The 6521-nt window shown below is 37.8% G+C and overlaps 1 long non-coding RNA gene across 1 annotated transcript in view; it reads left to right on the top strand.

The window, feature by feature from the left end:
• The window catches only part of LOC106521803 (uncharacterized), a 248698-nt gene that overhangs the window by 131853 nt on the left and 110324 nt on the right, over positions 1 to 6521 (top strand). Inside the window, exon 6 of the long non-coding RNA XR_001310714.1 lies at positions 6220 to 6334. This is a non-coding gene — a long non-coding RNA (uncharacterized LOC106521803). The remainder of the gene's footprint in view (positions 1 to 6219; positions 6335 to 6521) is intronic.

Genomic DNA, 6521 nt, shown 5'->3' with positions numbered 1-6521 from the left:
TGAGTGAAAACTGCAGAGTTCTGGCCATTAGATGTAGCTCGTCTGTGTTGGGACATTCTTTTGAACAGTGGTTGCTGAATTTTGCCTGAATATCTCAGACTGAAGAAGTCTCTTGGAGGAGAGACGAAACGTTTCATTAAAGAAGAACCCGTCCAGAAGACCTATACAATTTTTTTGTTTTTGTTTACATTGATCTGTTTACATGTAGGAATATTCACAAATAGACAATATTGAAGACCAGACACCAATTTTCCCTGAAACAATTTTTTGGGGCATCAGACATGCATCTTCAGTGATCAGTTTTGTGCAAACTAGTGATCCTGCTCATCTTTACTTCTGAGAGATTCAGCCTCATTTTTTTTTCGATCCAGTGTGGTACAGTGGGCTTGTTTTTACACACAGCTACTATACATCTCAAATGGAAGGGGCTGCATTATTTTGCATGTATAACCATTATGTTCTTTAATAAAGATGAATACAAAACGTTTGAAGCAAATAAAAATAAACACGTACTTTAGAGAGCTGAAGTGTAACGACATGAAGCTGTGTCCAAATTCAGGGGCCGGGCCCTCCGAAGGCAGAATTTGTCGACMGCTTATGTCGCTGCGCCACGCCAGAGGCTATCCACATTCAAMGACTCCTCCGATTCGTCAAGCAAACTTGTTCTTCTTTTTCCCCGATTTGGAGAACGGGTCTGATGGATCCTTCTCGGCCCACCATATCCCATAATGCATTGTGGGCCAAACAGATATTTTCTGCTAGTAATGGCGGACGAAGCGAGAGAAAGGAGAACAGTTTTAAACAAAAATCTGGCGGTATAAAAAATTAAAAGTTTCAAGCGGTTGTGTTAATGCTTTTATCATTTGTATAGACATGTTTTTAATATTATTCTTGTCAGAAATCAAAGCAGCTGGTGTAGAGAAATAAACATGCACCTACAACAGGTTCCTTAGTTTTTCAAATATTACCTTTAAGCCAGTTTTGTTTTGTGATATTACTAATACTAAATATTAATTTTATTTTTGCTAATTTTGATCTATTTTTGCTTCTGATTAGCATCCTCACAGCTACTAGGTGACAGGATATACACCACTTTTTACAGCCACTTTTTTTCAGTCTCCACGGTGGACCAAGGATCCGGCCCACCTAGACCAGGTAGGCCAGGTCCTTTTGAAGGACCCAGCCCCTGAATTTGGACACAGCCCTTGAGTTCAGACTCCTGTGTGGTTCAAGTAAAAAGTCACTGTATGTTTTTGTGACTTCAGTAAACCTCTCATATTTAGCTTTGTGCAACCTGTTGTAGTGACTTCTGTTGCAGTCCTTCATGGCAGACGGCGTCTCTGAGCAATGAACAGATGGTCTATCTCTAATAAAAACAAACAAAAATACAAAAAATAAACAAAAACATATACACATATTTACTCAGAATCACAGAGGTGTTTTTTAAAAGCTGCAGGGCCTCGTTTACGTGGCAGACAGAAGTCACATCAGTGATACATCTACTTTGTTCTGTCTACTGGCAACATATCCTGCATATAAGCTAATAATTTTTCTTAAGAAACTGTTACTCTAAATAAAACATGTTGCTTCTCTTATCAGAAACATTTCTGCGTTTCAAACTGTTTGCAGCATCAAGCAGCAGTCAGAATCTGAAAGCTGACCGGGGAGGTTTGGGTTTTTGACACCTGTTTTTCACTCAGGGAATCAGGACGGTAATTGCTTCTGAGAGGTCCCTGATCCATTAACACCGCACACGGCTTTCCCAAAGCCAGAAACATGATATGAATTTGACACATGTCCTCTTTTCATCTTCTTTTATGTCTAAGCAGTTGTTGTGATGTTGTTTATTTGGGGTAGATGTTGCTTTTTAAGTTTGAACCCTCTGGGAGGGAGGATTGATTTTAAAAGACCGCTTTTTCAGAACTTGCATGCTCGAGCTCCACTAACAGACTTTTATTTATTTATTTTTCTCTTTTTAATGAAAGGAAATTTGAATGCGTTTTTCTTAGGCTTCTTTTCTTCTTCTGCTCTTGTATTGTTTTGCAGTCCACACAATCTGCCGGCGAAGCAGACGGCTGCAGAAGATCCACTATNTTCTTCTGCTCTTGTATTGTTTTGCAGTCCACACAATCTGCCGGCGAAGCAGACGGCTGCAGAAGATCCACTATAAACACTTGAATTGCGATCCACTAACAGACTTTTATTTATTTATTTTTCTGCTTTTAATGAAAGAAAATTTGAATGTGTTTTTCTTAGGCTTCTTTTCTTCTTCTGCTCTTGTATTGTTTTGCAGTCCACACAATCTGCCGGCGAAGCAGACGGCTGCAGAAGATCCACTATAAACACTTGAATTGCGATCCAATATCCGCTCTGCTTTTCCTCCACTTTGCATCCGGAATATGTGGGTGTGCATTCCAATTATCTCTCACTGAAACGTGAATGCCAAAGACTGGAAACAATATTCAGAGGAGCAAAAATAAAGAARGAAAGAAAAGAAAGTGTCTCTTAGCTCCTGGAGGTTCATTTAGAGTGAGAGGAGAGGACAAAATGGCAAAAATATAAAGTCAGCTGCGTTGTTAGGAGRGATGTATCAGGCTCCGAGTTTTATTTATTTATTTTTAATAAAAAATGGATTTAGAAATTTAGCTTGCATCTCTTTTGTTTTGTTCAGACATTTGTGGTGAATTCACGAAGGCAGACAGGCGATATTTGTAGCCTCACATTTCCACCCAGCAGTTGGAGACGATGTTTGTGTCCTTGTGTAAAACATTTCTCCCTTATTTGTCTTTCAAATGAAGTTTTTAATGGGTGCAAAACATCCAGCATGCCTTTCCCAGCCCATCCACAAACCCTATATTTGGATAAAATGCTAATTTGTCATTCCTTTGTTGTGTTTTTGTGATTTCACTAAGGACGTGCACACGCTCGTTTTAGCTGCCTCTTTAAWACAGGATTTATCCTCTGGCAGCACAAGGACGATCGCCTCCTCAGGCTGTGACTCATTCTTTCCAGCTGACTCTAATCAGCAGCTAATTAATAGTTGATGTGCCGGCTTCCAAAAACACAACCGCTATTAACCTGTACATGCTATTGATTTAGCCTTGCTTTAGGTGTTGAAGTGGACTCCTGTGGTTCAAATAGACGATGCAATAAGTTGCAAATGTTTCCCACCAGTCAGAGACACTTTAAAGGAGACTAAACTCAGCTGAGCAAAGAAACTTGGGTTTTCTTAGTAGAAGTCATGGTTTCGTAACCTCTAACTGTTGATAAACCTTGAAAATTAATAGAAAATGAAAAAAAATTATGGTAAACAAGTAAATGAGGTGATTTCTGCTGTTTGAATTCTGAGATTTTGATTTATTTTTCTACATTKAGTGGAAAAATCTGCTGGTCTAAAACTGACAAAGCTCTAAATGTTCAACATATATCTGTATARAGCAGGGGTGCCCAAACATTTTTCCCTGAGGGTAAAAAATGAATATCTTTTCAGGGCTGCAGGCCAAATGCAGTAATGTAATACATGAAACACAAATACTTTTAAAGTAAAATCCTGCAGTTTTAATGATTAAGCTAGCAGCCAGTGCGGTGGCCCACTTTGTTTTAGTCTGTGCACTTAGAGAAAGTCAGCCATACACTCTATCAACAAAGGCTCGTGGGACATTTCATAAAATTGTAAAATTTGAGTTTTTGTGGCCTTATAAAGTCTGCAAATCTGCATGTGTGGTTAAATCTAATTTAAATATCTCGTTTTTACTTTTATTTCATGTTTAATCTTAATGTATCAATAATAACGTCAGCATCTTGAGTGAAAACCAGTGGTGGGCACCAGCCCACTAAAGCACAAATCTGCTAATTGTGGACCTAAATATGTTGTTTGCGCTTTAGCGGTCTTACTAATTTTTGTAATTCATAAACGGATTTGCGCTTTCTAAAATTAAAATGCAGTACYRCTAATAACTATTTATCTACCAGTCATCATAATGTTGAACAGCAGAAGGTATGGCTGTCAATGAATCACAACATGTGATCTGTCCGACAGCACCCCTCCCAGATAAACACACTTATTGTGAAGGTATACATCCTGCTGACTGTTGCTTTGGGTCACAGTTCTCATTTCCCACAATGCTTTGTGTCTGMTTAYGTAGCAGGAAGGCAATAGCAAAAACAGTAAACGTTTGTAATCCATACTAAAATTTTGTATGTATTGATTTATTTTGCTTTACAATCAGAGCTCCTTTTTTAAAAAATAAAGTTTAAACACTGGAGCTTAATACTTGATGTAATTGGTCGAAGCAACGGGGTTAGAGACGCAGAAATGATTTAAAGATGTTATGCTGATGAAGACTGACATCTAGTGGTCAACTGGAGCAACTACATGGAAAACTTTAAAATCCAAGCTCTTATTTTGAAGKGAAGATAGTTTCCTGTTCTCCGTGCTTTCGTTTCCCGTCACAAATCAAATCCGTCATGTACCCAGAATGCATCGCTTCAGTTTTCCAATAAACAGTTTTAAAATTACTTTATTGATGCTTCTTTAATGAAAAATCTACAACAGACAAAAGAAAAAGACAAAGAAGCAGTCAAACTAGCAATCCTCAACAACTTTTTAATTTTTACACCAGGAGCTAAAGGTCTGTTTCAGGAAATCACATCCCCAGCTATCGGTGGTTGTAAAATTAAGCTGTAAAAGCATTCATACACTACTAGTTGGCAGTGTTGTGCATATATTGTACATGAATTGTTACCAGCTAGTAAGCGTCAAATTGAACTTGTGCTTTAAAATTAGCTTCCGCTTATTTTTCTATGGCATGAGCGCTTTTGAATTTGTGGACCTAAATATTTTCATAAGCGCTTTAGAAATTGCGAAGCTAATTTTTGGATTAGCGCTGCCCACCACTGGTGAAAACTATCTGCCCCATAGCCCATTATATAGTCATTGGGCCGATGGATGAAATGACTTTAAGTGGAAATACTGTCTTTCTACACAGGACAACAGGTTAAAACCCATTAACTATGGCAACTGTTTTGGGACAAATCAAATGGCTTGGTGGGCCAAATTTGGCCCATGTGCCCCACTTTGGACTCCTCTGGTCAGTTAATTTCAGGTTTTAGCATGTTAGAATGAAACAAATTAGTTTAATCCTTGAAATTTAAACTTTACGTCCTGGAAGTCCCCGAACGTTGAAAGTTAGATTTCAGACTTCATTGAAACGAAACGAAACACAAACATGTCTGAGAAACGGCCAAGACTCTGCTGAACTTTATAAGCTTTAATGAGATTTTTAAGATTGTTAACCTTAGCTGCCTAAAATATTCTAAATAAAATCTATGGAAGTTCTGTTAGTCACTTATTACATAAATAGAAAATATAAAAAACAAAGATCCATTTTTCTGTAAAAAGCAGCTCAGTTTACACGTTCATTTAATGTGTTTTTATCCTTTTCATTGAAACAGTAAATCCTTATCCAACAAACAAAAAACAAAATTAGTTGAATTTTTAAAAACATTTTTTGTGGAATTTTGTTGTTTCAGCTGCATCGGTGTATGAGCCTGTATATCTGTATATTTATTTATTAATTGTCTCTTTAAATGTTTTACTGAAAGAATGAATGATTCTGTTTCGATGCAGTAAAAACTAACAGCTCTGTGCTGCAGTAAAACCCAAATGTTTTAGGGTTCTTTACATTGCCCTGGGTCAGTCTAATTAGTTGTCTTAAATGTTTTTAATGCCACAGCCCTGACATTATTAACAAAAACATTTATTAAATCTGATTAGGATTAGCATCCCTGGGATAAATCATCCGTTTTGCTTAATAATCAGCATCAGTTAAGCTCTGCAGCTATTTGACAACCTAATCTACAGCTTTTTATCACCAGGCTTTTTTTTCTCCTCTTGCTGCCTTCATCTGCTCAGTTACATTAATAAATGAGATTTCAGATGATGATGATGCTTCTGCAGTTTAAAGCACCAAAAAAAAAAAAAAAGGCGTCCAAATAAACCCATCTCCCTGACAACGCCTGTTCTGCTGCTCAGAGAGGCGGCTGAATTAAGCGTGATGCCAACGTGGCAAATTGAATCAATTTGGCTCTTCTAAATAGATGTGAGGCGTGGAGCCCGAACGCTCAAATGAATAAGGAGGAATTTCAGAGTTTAATGATGTTTTTTATTTATTTATTTTTTTGTCTGTTCATTTCTCTTTCCCCTCGTCTTAAACGCAGGTTTAGGAAGACGGAGCGTGAAGAGGAAGAGACAGATCACGTCAGGAACACAGCACGGAGCCACGCCGAGGGCATCGAACGCCGGGCCTCTGAAGCACAAGGATGGGATCAGGAGGTGAGGGGAGGATATTAGACCGTAAAAAAGTCACGAGGAGACGAGTCGGGAACAAAMTAGTGCAAAAACACAAGACTCAGGGTCAGTGTATCTTTTGGTCGTTGGATTTTCATTTTCGAAACAGGTATTGAAAAACAAGAAACAATTGGATATTTGATTTTTGTTATAAAATACTGAAATTAAAATT

This window comes from Austrofundulus limnaeus, unplaced genomic scaffold, assembly GCF_001266775.1.
Source record: "Austrofundulus limnaeus strain Quisiro unplaced genomic scaffold, Austrofundulus_limnaeus-1.0 Scaffold116, whole genome shotgun sequence".
Taxonomy (NCBI): Eukaryota; Metazoa; Chordata; class Actinopteri; order Cyprinodontiformes; family Rivulidae; genus Austrofundulus; species Austrofundulus limnaeus.
This window is presented reverse-complemented; position numbering and strand designations above follow the sequence as displayed.